Source organism: Schistocerca nitens, chromosome 9, assembly GCF_023898315.1.
Source record: "Schistocerca nitens isolate TAMUIC-IGC-003100 chromosome 9, iqSchNite1.1, whole genome shotgun sequence".
Classification (NCBI taxonomy): Eukaryota; Metazoa; Arthropoda; class Insecta; order Orthoptera; family Acrididae; genus Schistocerca; species Schistocerca nitens.
In genome coordinates this window covers 310,638,340-310,657,032 of record NC_064622.1, presented here as the reverse complement: position 1 = coordinate 310,657,032, position 18,693 = coordinate 310,638,340, and positions in this window count along the sequence as shown.

Here is an 18,693-nt window from a genome sequence, read left to right as displayed (position 1 = left end):
TAAATGAGTATTCCCGGACGGAAGACGACGTTCTTTCGCGAAACGCTGTTGAGGAAATTTAAATTTAGAGAACCCGAATTTGAAGTTAACTGCAGAGCGATTCCACTGCTGCGAACATACCGGGTGATCAAAAAGTCAGTATTAATTTGAAAACTGAATAAATCACGGAATAATGTAGTAGAGAGGTACAAATTGACACACATGCTTGGAATGACATGGGGTTTTATTAGAACCACAAAAATACGAAAGTTCAAAAAATGACCGACAGATGGCGCTTCATCTGATCAGAATAGCAATAATTAGCATAACAAAGTAAGACAAAGTAAAGATGATGTTCTTTACAGGAAATGCTCGATATGTCCACCATCATCCTCAACAATAGCTGTAGTCGAGGAATAATGTTGTGAACAGCACTGTAAAGCATGTCCGGAGTTATGGTGAGGCATTGGCGTCGGATGTTGGCTTTCAGCATCCCTAGAGATGTCGGTCGATCACGATACACTTGCGACTTCAGGTAACCTCAAAGCCAATAATGCACGGACTGAGGTCTGGGGACCGGGGAGGCCAAGCATGACGAAAGTGGCGGCTGAGCACACGATCATCACTAAACGACGCGTGCAAGAGATCTTTCATGCGTCTAGCAATACGGGGTGGAGCGCCATCCTGCATAAACATCGCACGTTCCAGCAGGTGTTAATCAGCCAGGCTGGAGCTGATGCGATTCTGTAACATATCGGCGTACCTCTCACCCGTCACGGTAGCAGTTACAAATCCAGGATCACGCATTTCCTCGAAGAAAAAAGGCCCAGTAATGGTAGGTGTGGTAAATCCAACCCATTACGTGACTTTCGCGTCGTGCAATGGAGTTTCCACGACAATTCTAGGATTTTCGGTAGCCCAAATTCTGCAGTTGTGCGCGTTGACAGACCCTCGGAGCATGAAATGAGCTTCGTCAGTCCACAATACGTTACTCAACCAATCGTCATCTTCCGCCATCTTTTGAAACGCCCACACCGCAAATGCCCTCCGCTTCACTAAATCGCCAGGTAACAGTTTATGATGCCGATGAATTTTGTACGGATAGCATCGGAGGGTACGCGTAAGTGCCAACCAAACAGTAGTGTATGGAATGCCGGTGCGACGTGCGACTGCACGAGCGCTGATTTCCCAGTGCATAGACGAACCCGCTACAGTCTCCATTTCATCTTGAACTGTCTCAGCAGCATTACGCCTTGTGCTCGGTCGGCCACTACGGGGTCTAAACAACCCGTTGCTTCGAACTTCGAAATCATTCTCTCACCACAGCTGCATTTGTCAACGGACCTTTACCCGTTCGAATCCCCTTCCTATGGCGATAGGATCGTAACGCTGAACTAGCACATTCCCATTCTGATAATACAGCTTCACTAAAAGCGCCTTTTCAGGTAACGTCAACATGCTGCGACTGCTGGCGCATCTGATTTTCTCTCTCATTACAGCTACTTTTATACACGATTGTCATGCGCAGTCACTGAAGTTTTGCTGTCCAGCGCTATCTGAACTTTGTTTTTTTTCTGTTCTAATAAAACCCCATGTCATTCCAAGCATGTGTGTCAATTTTTACCTCTCTATCTACATTATTCCGTGGTTTATTAAGTTTTCAAATTTATACTGACTTTTTGATCACCCTGTACACTTCGCGAAAGGACCACAAGGAAAGAGAAATTTGGAGGCAAAATGGACAGTCGTTTTGCTCGCTCTATATGCGAATTAAAACGAAAATAAATGACACGTATCAGTACAAGGTACCCTTCGCCATGCACAATTCGGTGGCTTGGGGAGTATGTACTTAGATGCAGAGGACCTCGTATGTAACTTTTTATGAACAAGTCAACTGGGCAATCAATAACTGTTATTACAAGGAGCAAGGCTTCAGGTTCCCTCAATGCTCTCTTGAAGTTTCGGAACATATTTCTACAGGGTTTGAAAAGAAAATACGTGAAACCATTCTTTCTACCAAAACTTCACTGCTGCGATGTAATTCATCATGGTACAAGCAGTGACAACTTGTAATGCTTAGAATTAACCATGAATGCATGTGTGCGTTCCATATGCAACATCGGCGTGTACGACCAATGTCAGACCTTCATACACCCATTTTGGTTGGTTGCGGCCAGACAAGTTACGCGACACACATTAGCTATGTCCACTTCATCTGCTCCTCATTGCGCATGGACTTGAGTACCCCGCTTCGAAGATCAAGTACCTGTCATCTCGTCATAATCGTAATACAAAGTCCCACATACATAGTTTCTAGATGTCCCCATCCATAAAAAGAAAATTCGCGAAGTCTTTTTTACTGTTGCCCGTAATTCAGTGCTGTAGTTTGAAAAAAGCTGAAATACTTCCTTTTGTCAGTCTTATAACTTGTAACCTCCCCACAACACATTCTAAAAATATAACTATATTTATTAGTAATGGAGCCACAGCTAAGTGTGACCTTCCCACAGAAATTTTAAAAACAATATTTATTAGAAATGGGGCCACAGCTAAGTGTGACCTTCCCACAGAATATTAATGGCAAAGACAATTAAATGAAAGCTCGCTATCTGACTCAAGTACAAGTTCCCATTAAATAATGAACGCTAATCCCATGATAATGAAACTGTAATGATAACCTAAACTCAATTCAACCGAAAAGTCGGTGTTTGCCCTGTGCGAAACGAGAATAAATTTCTTACCTTAGTGAAACTGCATGTCAAAATTCTGCTCTTATTGTTCTCTGTTGCTTGCATGAAAAGCATTGGAAGTACCTTTTAAAAATCTTTGTTAAAAGGAAATGGAAGGAAATTTGAATGATTGTCTCTAAAATTGCTTTTAAATCAAAATTATTATTGGGGGCGATTTTTGAAAGTTAAATTACAATGACTGTTCGTTACATTATCTGATGAGCGCAAAGCTGCATGATTATTTATTTAAATAAATTATACCTCGTCCTGAATCTCGACCATTGCGATGCCGACGCCCGCCGACTGCTCTCCGCTACTGCTAGCAACCGACTCCAAGCACTACTGAGGACTGACTACTGCAGACTGACTGACTGCTCGCTACTGCGAGTCGAGCGCAACTGCTCTGGTCAGAGATTCTACAATGTCTCAGCATCGCTGCCGCACAACATACGTGTTTCATAACCCTCCACTGGGGGGGCAAAAATTTGGCAGCGATGGTGAGTCATTTGGACTTGCCATCGTAACAAATTTTTCCTTTAATTAACAAAATATTTAGATGTATCACATGAATTAAATGTTGTGCGCATGCACCGATTACAAAACATTACAGACAAGACAAAATATAAGTACAAAACAAATCAGGAAAAATGTATATACAAATTATTTGACAGATAATAAAATGCACACACACTGAAAAATTCTTTAGCAGTTTCATAACAGGCAAAAAAAATCATGTTGACAAGTGTCATGAGTGCACATGCACTGCAGTGGAGAACATATCAGTAAAAAACGAAATGTATATACAATGAGTAACAAGTGACATAAATCATAAAAGGTATACAGAATGAACACAAATCATATCGTAAATTGGGAAGAGTGCAGAGGCACTGGAGTTCAGTTGAAAACATATTCACATAAGTGCACATGCACTGAAAAGCTTTTGAACATTTTCATAACAAATAAACACAAGGGTAAATAATCATCAAATCACAAAAAGTATATACAATAGAGATGACAAGAGTGCACACATACTGCACTTCAAAACAAATCGAAAATGTCTTTAGTATTTTGACAACAAATGGCAAAAATCATGTCGACAAGTGACACAAGTGTACTCGCACTAGAGTTCAACAAATCGAAAAAAATGTATATGCCATGAACATAAATGGTGTTAGTAAAAAAATGATTTTCACTATTAGGATAGGAAAGGAAGGATTGCATCATGGTTGTAGCACTTTAGTTTGCACATAGCTGCACTGAAAGTCCATATCTTTCCACAGAATCACAACTAAGTGATACAATCTGCAGTTCCGTTCCCAGAAGTATTTATCAGCGTATCAAGACAGTGAAACGTCGTAGTATTATTCCATGCTATCATTTGGCAGTATGCCAGGTACACCAAACAGTGGGACCATAATAACGTCTTCATCGGTTACAGTGGTGGACAGCATGTCGTGTCAGCACCACGCTCTTAAGAGGCAGCACACAGTGCTCCATAACAAAGTCTTGATTAGTGATTACATAAGTAGTTTCTTCGCCTACAGTGGTGGACAGCATGTCGTGTCAACACCACGCTTTTAAGAGGCGGCACACCAACGTAGAATTAGTGCAAAAACCAAATATAGTGCTCCATGATAATGAGGATGGACAAGACAAATGGATGTTACAATAATTTCAGGTAGTTAGGTCAGAAGGTGAAGGACATTAACTAACACACAAGTCTTGATTAGTGATTACATAAGTAGTTTGCGGTATCCATACTCTAGTCATTGAACATTTCTGTACCATGAATGTAGTATTACAGAAAAATGTTCATTAATTAATTTAAAGACAAGAGTGGTAATCAATCGCCATCAAGTATTGAGTATTACAAAACATTTTTCCTCATTCAAATGACATATTTACAAGTAACTATTAACACTCAGTGGCCTAGCAACTTTCGATTAGTACAAAATATTTATCATCATTCAGTATTAATATGGGAAGTCATCATTGAAAACACTAACAAAACGTTAAGTTACATTAATTATTGGCACTCAGTGGCCAGCAAGTATTGAATAGTATAAAACATTATTCATCATTCAGTATTCTTCATATCATTAAGAAATCATTATTAGAAAAATCAGTTAATTACAGTCATAGCATTAATAAGCATGGGCATTATAAGTTACATTAATTATGGGCACTCAGTGGCCAGCAAGTATTGAATAGTATAAAACATTATTCATCATTCAGTATTCTTCATATCATTAAGAAATCATTATTAGAAAAATCAGTTAATTACAGTCATAGCATTAATAAGCATGGGCATTATAAGTTACATTAATTATGGGCACTCAGTGGCCAGCAAGTATTGAATAGTATAAAACATTATTCATCATTCAGTATTCTTCATATCATTAAGAAATCATTATTAGAAAAATCAGTTAATTACAGTCATAGCATTAATAAGCATGGGCATTATAAGTTACATTAATTATGGGCACTCAGTGGCCAGCAAGTATTGAATAGTATAAAACATTAGTAGCATTAATAAGCATGGGCATAATAAGTACTCTCATTACAATAGATAGTGGCAATTATGTTTTGGTATCATTAAGAAGTCATTATTCAAGTGACATACTATTCAGAGCTGATCAGTGTTATTCAGAATTATCATAAACTAGTGACATTATCTGGGACTGTTAATACATTTTGTTTTTTCTGCTAGCAATGCATTGCTTTGGGTAATTATAAGGGAAAGCAAGAAGAAATAAGAGAAAAAATTGCTTCTAGGTTGTTCCTATAAATGAAAAGATTGTGTAACGTCATTCGTCATGAGTCAGCTGTAGCAAGGTTATCACATTTATAAATGATAGACACAAGTGGGTAAAAAAAATGCAAGTACTAGAACAGGTATAATAAGTAACGAGTTTAGTAACTATCATAAAAAGCTTCTCCTGAAAGAAAAATACAAAATGGATTATTGAACTGAAAGAAGAAACGCAGACTATGCTGAAAAGTAGTGAACTTCGAATTAACAGGTAGTGAAATGTGTATAAAAAATGTGTTCCATAGCTGTCCTTTCCAAAACCTTCAGTCATCCTACTACGCAATATAACACCTGCTGTCAAAGTAAACTGCAACAAATACTTAAATAACTACATAGCATAAATACATAACTTCAACATTATCCTCATCTGTAAAGAAAAACTTCATTATTCATATCATCATAACTCCATCATTATCATCACCTGTAAACAAAAACTTCATTATTCATAGTACCATATTCTTCATCACTGTTCATTATCAGCATTCATTATCATCTGCAAAAATCATTTCATTATTCATCACACAACTATTCCTAATCCCTAGCATATTTCATCACTTAAAACTAAAATGTGTAGTTCTGTCTGACAGCTTGCATCAATCGCTTTGTATTCTGAAAGAAAAAATTAGTTAAGACTGCTATTCTGCGATGTGTATAATATATTCTGGTTAATGCTTGTTAATTCTGATCCATTTACTCGTCCTCATTAGCTTATTGCATCTTCTTTCGTTTATTCCATAGGTGAAATTCCCACTTCTGTTTAATTCATTTCCTGTACGCATCATTTATTTCTGAAATTGATGAACAAAGATTAATGTCTTGCATTTAAATCATATACCCATTAAATAGTGACTGGTTAATGGTGACTCAATTAAGCATACAACATAACATGACAGAAAACGTAATATCTCAAAACACAGACAGTGTTTAAAGGCAAAAAATGTACAGAGAATATCACAATGCAGCAGCAAAAAAAAAGAAAATGTAAAACAGTCACGATGTTGAGATATCATAGGGCAAAAAGTCAAAGTCAAATGGTGTGTGTTATACCTTAACTAGTTCACAGTGCATACAAACAAAACATGAAAACAATCGTACATACATAAGAAAGACAAAATGTGACATTCGTTGTGTTCAGCTTATATGTAGTGTAGTTAATAGAAGCGATAATTAAAGACTTCAATGGAGAGAGAATTTGATAAAATTAATGCGTCATTATAGAGAATTGCATAATTATTCATAAAATGCGTAAGTTCATCTGAAAAAATGCACGGTCTAGTGTGTAACGACAAGAAAAGCGACCTGCTAACCTTACCTTGCCGGGCACTTGCCAAGAAAAAATACGATAATCATCAGTAATTAGTAATGTCAATATAATTGCATAAGTGGTCATAAAATGTGTAAACGGCCTCATAGCATGTTACATCGTAAAGTGGTTTCATTCGATAAAGGGTTTAATGTTTGACACATGATGGTTGCCTTTCGATTTTCTGGTTCTCAGAGTTTCGACGTGTACAACATTGGGGTGAGGAATGCTGCGAATCCGATATGGACCTGCGTATAGAAGTTCAAATTTACTGCACTTACCTTTTAATTTGCTGGATAAATAGTGTGTACGTACTAATATCTTCTGTCCAACGTGAAAGTCTCGGTGTCTACAAACCTGTTTTTGCTGTCTTCTCCGGCGCTCTGCGGCACGTTTGATGTTGTTCAGCGCAATGTTAATTATTTCGTGGTGTCGTAATCGACGAGATGTAGGAAATGTTACTAATTCTTTGATTTTGTTTGGTGGTTCAACGTTTTTCAGTATAACAGACGGAGGTAGCATAGTGGATTCATTTGGAATGGAATTAATTACATCTTGAAATGAGTGTACGTGTGTGTCCCAATTAACATGTCTTTTGTGGCAGTATATTCTACACAGTTTACCAATTTCTTTCATTAGTCGTTCACAAGGGTTCGAAGAAGCGTGGTACTTGGATATATAGATCGGAGAAATGTTTCTAGCTCGTAACATGCGTGTCCATATAGCAGAACGAAATTGTGATCCATTGTCAGAAATTACTTTCATCACATGTCCTACATGAAATAAGAAATGCTTTACAAATGCTTTCGAAACAGTTTTAGCAGTAGCTTTACGTAACGGAGTGAAGGTAACAAATTTTGAAGTGAGTTCAACAGCGACAAAGATGTAGCAAAAACCTCTGTTAGTTCTCGGAATTGGACCAAAAATGTCTACTGCGGCCATATGTCTTAATTTAACAGGTACAATTGGATATAATGGAGGAATGTGTGAAGTGGTGTCAGACTTAGCTTTCTGGCAAATTTTACATGACGCTAAAACTCGTCGTATACGTTTTTCCATGCTGGCAAAATAACAGTTCTGTCCCAGTATCAGAAAACATTTTCTTGCTCCATAATGTGCGTAGCTTAAATGAGTGTACCAGATTAATTTGTTAACCAGTTCGTCAGGAATGCATAATAACCAATTGTTACTGTCTGGATGAGAGCGGCGAAACAGAATGTCATTGCGTACAGTGTAGTGGTTTCTAATCGTAACATTATTCTTATCTTGCCAAAGGTGTTTAATTTCTTTCCACACATTGTCTTTGCTTTGCTCTCGTGCTATGTCCTGTAATGACGATGAAATAAAATTTTCAAATGCAACTTGTTGAATGTACATGACGCTGAAATTTGCTTTGCAGAAGTTGGTTGCTACGTCTTGCTGATTGTTGCTGAGAGAACGAGAAAGTGCGTCTGCTATAACATTTTGTGTGCCGGGAATGTGAACAATTGTAAAATTAAATTCCTGTAAATACAGTTTCCATCTGCTTAATCTGTCGTGAGTAAATTTAGCTGAAAGTAAAAATTGTATAGCTCTGTGATCTGTGTAAACAGTGGTATGTCTGCCATAAAGAAAGTGCCGAAATCTCGTAAAAGCCCATACAACACATAATGTTTCTAGTTCAGTAACGGAATAATTTCGTTCAGCAGGTGACAAAATGCGGCTTGCAAATGCGATGTTTTTAATTACTATTGAGCCATCTTCTTCAATTTCCTGAAAAATGTGTACGCCTAAAGCTGTGTTGGAACTGTCGGTGGCAATAGAAAAATTTCTAGTAAGGTCTGGGTGCGATAAAAGTGGTGTATTCAGCAAAGCATGATTCAACAACATTCTCGTGAATAAGATTCTACGTGTCAAAATTATTGCTTACGTTACTGGAATATGCAACCTGTACTGTATCTGGTCAAATTCTGTCGTACGTACTGTTATTTACGGGACGATGCTGTGGCATATCGACTATTTGAACTGCTCTGTTATTTCTTACTGACGTGTTACGCTATAGATGACACCTATTGTCTGTTTCATTCATGATTATATGTTGTTGCTGACATTCTTGCTGCTGAAAAGATCGACTGTAACGAAATGTACGCTGAAAAATTGTGCTCGTTAATTTTACGTCTGTCGTAATAGTCACTTCTATACGGCGCATTGCGATACGAGTCGAAATATTGTGTTTTCTGTACATAGTTTCTCTGCTGTGCGTTACTATTTATTGTAGCTGGGACTATACGTGCACGCGGCGAAACCTTAAAGTTATGTTGACCTTGTAGACTGCATTGTTGGTTACGCATACTAAGCGGCTGACTTTCATGCTGTTGTGGTGAAAAACGTCTATTGTTACTAAAATGAGATTGCTGTTACTGCTAATTTTACATATACTGATGATTACGATTTTTTTTGTTATTAAAATTACGGCGGTAGTTGTCATTACGGGAGTGCCTAATGAAAATTGTCACATTCGGTAAAAATTGTCATATCCGGTGTTCAATACATATTCTTAATTCTAGGTAGAGCAAAAGTTAAAGAGCTGTTTTGATAGATATAAAGGATAGTAGAAGAGAAGGCAGCAGTGCAGAAAACTAAAGATGAAACAGCACTACTACAGCTCGGGGCCCTATGCTCGCTACGGCACATATTCATTAAAGCGTAATGAATCCCCTGAGGTCTATTACGCACTGCAAATAAAATTTAACTTTTGCGTCACAGGCAATGGCGGTATAAATTCAGAAGAAAATTGTAGTATCCATGCTAATTCCACTTTCTGCATTATAGGCAATACTGATGAAAGTACAATAGCAAATTGTCGTAACAGGTTCAAAGCTCGTTTCTGCATTACAGGTAATAATGGTGAAAGTACAAAAATAAATCGACGTAACCAGTTCAAATCGTGTACCTGTGCTCTGTCATTATTAAATTCCTTAGATTTTCTTACAAATGCAAATTGCTCATAATCTACGTTCTCGTCACTGATTTTAAGAATACGTTCAGGTTTGTGTGAGAATCTGTTTGGCTGTCTCAATTCGGATTTCAAGTTGCGTATCTTTTCAGGTTTTAAGTCGCGTAGTCTCGGCAGATTACTCAAACTATACGCATTGCGTGACTCTGACAAATGCTCGCAACGTGGCAGATTCTGTGACGTATTGGTGACTGAAATAGTTGTTAATTCTGTTACTTTAATACTTTCGTCAATTTGGTTGTTCTGGCGTTCACTGTTATTATTGACTTCCGTATTCAGAGTGTGTGAAATTTCCACTGACTCTAAATTAAACTCGTCGTGTATCTGTACTGCGTTTTTAGCGCATTGTTCAGTGACTGCATTAATTTCGTGTATCTGTGTTGCGTTTGCTGAACATTGTTCAGTGACTGCATTAACTTCGTCTTTATGTGATTCTGTTGTGCCTACACATGCACTACTTAATTCTTGTGCAACAGTGCCAACTTCTTTATTACTGTTTTTAGCACAAGCCTTAGTATTCACACGTAATGGTTCTTTAATGTCCTGACATTGCACGGTAACAGCTGTACTCTGTTCACTAACTTGTTTGTTCCGTTCGTTAACGTTGTCTTGTTTTTCGTTCGTCAGATTGAAACTTTCATTAATTGTTTCGCTAAGTTGTTTGAAATGGTTATCGAAACTTTCATTAAGTCTGTCGTACGTTTCATTCGTCTGTTTGAAACTTTCATTAAGTTTGTCGTATGTTTCACTCGTCTTTTTGAAACTTTCATTAAGTTGATTAAACATTTGTTGCAAGAATGCTATATGTTCAGCAGTAAGACAAGTAGTTGAAACGCACTGACTGTTAGTGAACGCAGGATTATCATCCTTACACTGCGTGTCACTGGTACTATTAATGAAGTCATTTAATTCGGTTGTTTCGTTCATAATACCTCGCGATACACTATTCACAGTCTTTCGCGGCATTTTTCACAATAGTTACAATAAATCACAAAACAAATAAACACAATGCAAAAGCAACAAACAAAATACAACAGAGCAACAAATTGCCGATGATCTAAGGAGAGAAGGTCACAAATTAGTAAAAGCGTTACGCCAAATTAAAATTATATTTAAGCAAATAAGAGCAGATATCTGACTGTTTTTCAAAAGATTCTCACGAAATACGATCCTGGACCGGGTGTCGCCAAGTGTAACCTCCCCACAACACATTCTAAAAATATAACTATATTTATTAGTAATGGAGCCACAGCTAAGTGTGACCTTCCCACAGAAATTTTAAAAACAATATTTATTAGAAATGGGGCCACAGCTAAGTGTGACCTTCCCACAGAATATTAATGGCAAAGACAATTAAATGAAAGCTCGCTATCTGACTCAAGTACAAGTTCCCATTAAATAATGAACGCTAATCCCATGATAATGAAACTGTAATGATAACCTAAACTCAATTCAACCGAAAAGTCGGTGTTTGCCCTGTGCGAAACGAGAATAAATTTCTTACCTTAGTGAAACTGCATGTCAAAATTCTGCTCTTATTGTTCTCTGTTGCTTGCATGAAAAGCATTGGAAGTACCTTTTAAAAATCTTTGTTAAAAGGAAATGGAAGGAAATTTGAATGATTGTCTCTAAAATTGCTTTTAAATCAAAATTATTATTGGGGGCGATTTTTGAAAGTTAAATTACAATGACTGTTCGTTACATTATCTGATGAGCGCAAAGCTGCATGATTATTTATTTAAATAAATTATACCTCGTCCTGAATCTCGACCATTGCGATGCCGACGCCCGCCGACTGCTCTCCGCTACTGCTAGCAACCGACTCCAAGCACTACTGAGGACTGACTACTGCAGACTGACTGACTGCTCGCTACTGCGAGTCGAGCGCAACTGCTCTGGTCAGAGATTCTACAATGTCTCAGCATCGCTGCCGCACAACATACGTGTTTCAAACTTTCCCCCAAATATTAACTACTATGGCAAGTTTACCTCTGTAAAAGAATAGGGCAAACGCTCCCATGCTCTCCCAGCAACGCTTTTTTGTCTTTTCATTCTTGAATCAACAACGATACCTGTTTGCCCTTATTTACTCGTTTTTATCACCTTCCTCATTCTCTCTCTCTCTCTCTCTCTCTCTCTCTCTCTCTCTCTCTCTCTCTCTCTATCTCTCTCTCCCTCCCCCTTTTCTACCCCTTCACTCATTTGAAATCTTCCTGCCTGTAATTTTCCTAGGCACTGGTAATAAACGTATATAAACTGTGTTTTACTGGGTTTGTAGTAATTACTAAATGTTGTATTCTATAAGGGCGATCAAGAATTTGCATTTAAGGGTGTTGCCGGAGCGTATATGCAACATAACGTGACTCCTATACGGATATATAAACACAGATGCGTAGACAAGGGATTAATATGCCATTAGTGTCTTTCCGCCGTCGCGTGCGGTAAGTGCGGAAGCGTGAACAATGGCGACGTTATTACCAAATGCGTCCAGACTGCATCAATGTGCTGTTATTCTTTTCTTGGGTGCCAAAGGACAAGCACTGGTGGACATTCATCGGAAAATGAAGAATGTGTATGGAGAAGCATGTCTGTCGAAAACCATCAATTTGGAATCGCGCGCCAAGTTTCGTGCTGGTCGTGATTCGACATAAGACGCCAGTCGATCTGGAAGGCCAGCCTCACTCAAGTGGGAGAAACTCGAGCATACGCCCTATAGTCCTGATATCTCCACATGCGATTATCAGGTTTTCGGTCCCTTAAAACAGGCGTTGAAGGGTCGACGATTTCCGTCGGACAATGGTGTGTAGCAGGCGCTTACAGACTTCTTCGCGCAACAGGACACTGGCTTTTACCGAATGGGTATCTTGAAGCTGGTGCGTCGTTGAAATTATTGCCTCAATGCTTATACCGATTTTGCATGATTGGCATACCGATTTTGGATCGTACGGCCTTCAAACGAAAACTTTGTGGTCGCCTCTTACACAGGGTGTAACCTGTAACGGATATAAGTGCACATATTTCTATTGGTGACTACGGACGGTGTGCTGAACAACATTACAGTAATAGCTACATCATTTACAAAATAATAAGTATAGCTATTACAAGTTATATATGTTTTTAGGTTGGGTAGTACCTCCAAGGATTACCTACAAGAACGTGTGCCAAGAGCAAGTCAGTAATGCTTATTTTCCCCTGGGCAACATGTCAAGTGTTGCAGTTACGACTGTGCAGAAAACGTCAGATGGCAAGATTTGTAACATGTTTGAGGAAAGACTTTCGATGCAGAGAAAGTAACATTTAAACTGATGTGTGTACATATTTAGGTACCACATATAAAAATATCTATCCTTACCCAGTACATCCTGTACATTACATGTAACTTACAATATGTTTGTCGTAACGAATTAATGTAAAAATTGGAGAATGTCTGGTTAGATATCCTCAAAGTAGAGCTGGCCTACAGATCTCTTTGGAAAAAACTGAGTTTGTCTGCGCTGAATTTAACATCCATAAATTAAATGCAACTGCAAAGGAATAAAGAGGGTGAGATACACTATGTGATCAAAAGTATCCGGACACCTGGCTGAAAATGACTTACAAGTTCATGGGGCCCTCCGTAGGTAATGCTGGAATTCAGTATGGTGTCGGCCCACCCTTAGCCTTGATGACAGCTTCCATTCTCGCAGGTACACGTTCAAACAGGTGCTGGCAGGTTTCTTGGGGAATGGGAGCCCATTCTTGACGTAGTGCTACACTGAGGAGAGGTATCGATGTCGGTCGGTGAAGCCTGGCACGAATTCGGCATTACAAAACATCCCAAAGGTGTTCTATAGGATTCAGGTCAGGACCCTGTGCAGGCCCGTCCATCACAGGAATGTTATTGTCGTGTAACCAGTCCGCCACAGGCTGTGTATTATGAACAGGTGCTCGATCGTGTTGAAAGATACAATCGCCATCCCAGAATTGCTCTTTTACAGTGGGAAGCAAGGAGGTGCTTAAAACAATAGTGCAGGCATGTGCTGTGATAGTGCCACGTAAAACAACAAGGGGTGCAAGCCACACCATAACACCACCGCCTCCGAATTTTACTGTTGGCACTACACACGCTGGCAGATGGCGTTCACCGGGCGTTCCCAAACACCCGCACCCTGTCATCGGTTCGCCACGTTGTATACCGTGATTCGTCACTCCACACAACTTTGTTGCACTGTTCAATCGTCCAATGTTTACGCTCCTTACACCAAGCGAGGTGTCGTTTGGTATTTACTGGCGTGATGTGTGGTTTATGAGCAGCCGCTCGACCATGAAATCCAAGTTTTCTCACCTCCCGCTTAACTGCCATAGTACTTGCCGTGGATCCTGATGGTCTGGATATGATGGCTGGATATATGTCTGCCTATAACACATTTCGACGATCGGCGATCTATGTCAGTCAACAGACGAGATCGGCCTGTATGCTTTTGTGCTGTACGTCTGTCACGTTTCCAGTTTACTATCACATCTGAAACAGTGGATCTAGGGATGTTTAGGAGTGTGGAAATCTCTCGTACAGACACACGTATGACACAAGTGACACCCAATCACCTGATCATGTTCGAAATCCTTGAGTTCCGCGGAGCGCCCCATTCTACTCTCTCACGACGTCTAATGACTACTGAGGTCGCTGATATTGAGTACCTGGCAGTAGGTGGCAGCATAATGCACCCATTATGAAAAACATGTGTTTTGGGGGGTGTCCGGATACTTTTGATCACACAGTGTACTTCAAATATCTCAGCAAAATCGTAGAAACTACCGCGCTTATGCTACGGTCGCAGGTTTGAATCCTGCTTCGGGCATGGATGTGTGTGATGTCCTTAGGTTAGTTACGTTTAAGTAGTTCTGATGACTTCAGATGTTAAGTCCCATAGTGCTCAGAGCCATTTGAACCATTTTATAGAAACAGCGGGATTAGGAAAAATAAGTCACTGGGAGTTAGGTTACAGAAAATCAAGGGGGCGCTTGACATCTTCAACAAAACGTACATGTCTATACATGTAAAGATTAGGTATTAGACTCTGTAAGGTACTATCACACCGTAGCAACATTTGTTATGTTAATTGAAGGAGGAGGTAGGAAAGGAAAGGAAAGGGACTATTGATATCAGCTGCATCAGGATTTTGTGCGGCATCAGTAGCGACGAGTGAAAAAGTGTGCCAGACCAGGATTTGAAACCGTGATATGCTGCTTACTAGTTTGTAGCGTTTACCCCTGCGCCACACCGAGACAATGTTTGTACACTTGGCTCGGACCATCTGACCTCAGTCCCTCTCCATGCCCTCCATGCTCCCTACTTTGAGATTCCCGCAGGAGGTTTAGATAAGATTAGATTTCGTTCCATAGATCCGTGTTGAGGAGATCCTCGTGGATGTGGAACATGTCACTTTTTTTTTTCTTTTTTAAAGCTGAAATAACAATACTAATAGTATGAATATATACAATACATCATTTGTTTCTATTAAAAAATTCGTCAATGGAGTAGAAGGAGTTGGCCACTAGTAAGTCTTTCAGGCTCCTTTTAAACTGATCTTTACTTGTAACTAAATTTTTTATGTTTGCTGGCAAATTATTGAAGATGAGTGTTCCTGAGTAGTGGACCTCTTTTTGAACTAAAGTAAGTGCTTTTAAGTCCTTGTGCAGATCATTTTTGTTCCTGGTATTGTATGTATGAACTGAGCTGTTTGTTGGAAAAAGAGATATATTATTTAGGACAAATTTCATTAAGGAGTAAATAAACTGAGAGGCAGTAGTGCATTCGCACTGAATATGATAGATTTATTGCCCATCGGGGTGAATCAATTACTTGGTACGTGATGTCTGTACTTTCGGACATGTCCAACAGAACAGACACTACGCATTTATTTACAGTAATTACTTATTTCAGGCGGATTAGTCCAGTGAGCGGAATAGCACCACTGCATCCTATCCCTAAAAGTGTTTGTTTCCAGACATATGTATATTTGACTATTTTCTACTTTTGACAAGCGCTATCTACTGTAACAAAATTGATCCCTTTTTTGAAACGTAATCCTATATTTTCCCTTATTCACATCCGGCTTTTTGATGGCACGAAAATCGGAGAAATGAATGGCTCCAAATTCTTCGACACGGCGCCCCGGGCAAAGTTTGCGCCACTTTCAACTCGCTCCTCTGAAGATACGAATCTGTATATAAAGCGAAACGAGTTCTCCGCGGCTGCTAAGAACTGTCGGTGCTGACAGCTCCGGCGCAGCGTCGCGCGCAGAGCACTCAATTACTAAGGCCTGTTGTGACGGCAGCGAGCCTCTTCACAGAGAAATTCAATTTCAGCGGCACGTGCTGTCTCGACCCCCAGGCGACAGCATTACTGTCCGGCCATAGATTGCTATCGGCCGTGTAACACTCGTCGCTTTATTTACCGCCCGGCGACCTCCGCCGAGTAGCGCCGCGGAGGAAAGGGAGGGAGAGGGGTTTACGGAGGGAGAAGGGCCAGAGAGAGAAGGAAACAGGCGTGGAATGGTCGGAGGAGAGAGGAGGCAGGGAGAGGGGGGCTTAGGCGACGGCGCGGTGGGGGCGGAGAGGAGCTATTTCTTACACGATGGCCGTTCATTCATGGGGCTGTCAGGAGCAGCCGCGGTGCAGCCAGGGGGAGCCGCCAGGCCCTACCCTCTAATCTACAGGGCCGCCATCTTGCCTACACTCGCAATAAAGTACGCCCGCCTTGTTGACAAGTGTGTGCGGTCACCACTGCGATCCTCTGCCGAGCTGCTTCGTGCCCGTACTCTCATTCTGTCCCCGCCTTTTTCATTGTTTTAACTTGAAAGGTCAGCCTTCAAGAAGAATATAATAATTCCAATCCTAAACAAAGCATTTGTTGAGAGATGTGAAAATTACCGAACTATCAGTTTAATAAATCACGGCTGCAAGATACTAACGCGATTTCTTTACGGACGAATGGAAAAACTCGTAGAAGCCGGCCTCGGGGAAGATCAGTTTGGATTCCGTAGAAATGTTAGAACACGTGAGGCGATACTGACCCTACGACTTATCTTAGAAGCTAGATTAAGACAAAGCAAACCTACGTTCCTAGCGTTTGTAGACTTAGAGAAAGCTTTTGACAACGTTGATTGGAATACTCTCCTTCAAATTCTGAAGGTGGCAGTGGTAAAATACAGGGAGCGAAAGGCTATTTACAATTTGCACAGAAACCAGATGGCAGTTATAAGAGTCGAGGGACGTGAAATGGAAGCAGTGGTTGGGAAAGGAGTGAGACAGGGTTGCAGCCTATCCCCATTGTTGTTCAATCTGTATATTGAGCAAGCAGTAAAGGAAACAAAAGAAAAATTCGGAGTAGGTATTAAAATCCATGGAGAAGAAATAAAAACTTTGAGGTTTGCCGATGACATTGTAATTCTGTCAGAGACAGCAAAGGACTTGGAAGAGCAGTTGAACGGAATGTACAGTGTCTTGAAAGGAGGATAATAAGATCAACATCAACAAAAGTAAAACGAGGATAATGGAATGTAGTCGAGTTGACTCGGGTGATGCTGAGGGAATTAGATTAGGAAATGAGACACTTAAAGTAGTAAAGGAGTTTTGCTATTTGGGGAACTGATGATGGTCGAAGTAGAGAGGATATAAAATGTAGACCGGCAATGGCAAGGAAAGCGTTTCTGAAGAAGAGAAATTTGTGAACATCGAGTATAGATTTAAGTGTCAGGAAGTCATTTCTGAAAGTATTTGTATAGAGTGTGCCATGCATGGAAGTGAAACGTGGACGATAAATAGTTTATACAAAAAGAGAATAGAAGCTTTCGAAATGTGGTGCTACAGAAGAATGCTGAAGATAAGGTGGGTAGATCACGTAACTAATGAGGAGGTATTGAATAGGATTGGGGAGAAGAGAAGTTTGTGGCACAACTTGACTAGAAGAAGGGATCTGTTGGTAGGACATGTTCTGAGGCATCAAGAGATCACAAATTTAGCATTGGAGGGCAGGGTGGAGGGTAAAAATCGTAGAGAGAGACCAAGAGATGAATACACTAAGCAGATTCAGAAGGATGTAGGCTGCAGTAGGTACTGGGAGATGAAGCAGCTTGCCCAAGATAGAGTAGCATGGAGAGCTGCATCAAACCAGTCTCAGGACTGAAGACCTTAGCAACAACAACTTGAAAGTTTGGGAGGAGGAAGTGGATAGATACAATTTCAGCTAGTACCGTCGTCTAAGAGAATTCAAAAAGCGATTGCAAACGATCAGAACTGAACTGGTATGCAAAATTTATTGACGAAATTAGCTTTCGCGTGATGTGTCACGGCCAGGTAACACACTTCGACGAAACTTGGACCATACATTTATAGAAAGAACTGCTACTGTCTACTAAAACGAAAGTAAAACTAAGCTCTGTGTTGCAGGCCATGAAAGGCCGACGGTACCGACTGGCCGCCATGTCATTCTCAGTCCACAGGCGTCGCTGGATGCGGATATGGAGGAGCATGTGGTCAGCACACCGCTCTCTCGCCCGTATGTCACTTTAGAAGACAGGAGCCGCTACTTCCCAATCGAGTAGCTCTTCAGTTTGCCTCACTACAGAAACTGAATGAAAGAAATACGCAATGAAAAGAACGGGAATAACACTTGGTGTTCAAAGACAATAATTACTAACGACGGACGTGGTTCTTATACGAGGATTGTCCAGAAAGGAAAGAACGTTTTGGCACGACTAAATAGAGACGAGAGACCTCGACACAAATTTTGTTTGTGAAGTTGCGTAACCGTGTTCTATTTTTCAGTTTATTCGCCGTAGCTGTCAAGGCGCTTTTTATAATGTGAGACCAATTTCCATGTTGTACTCCTCTA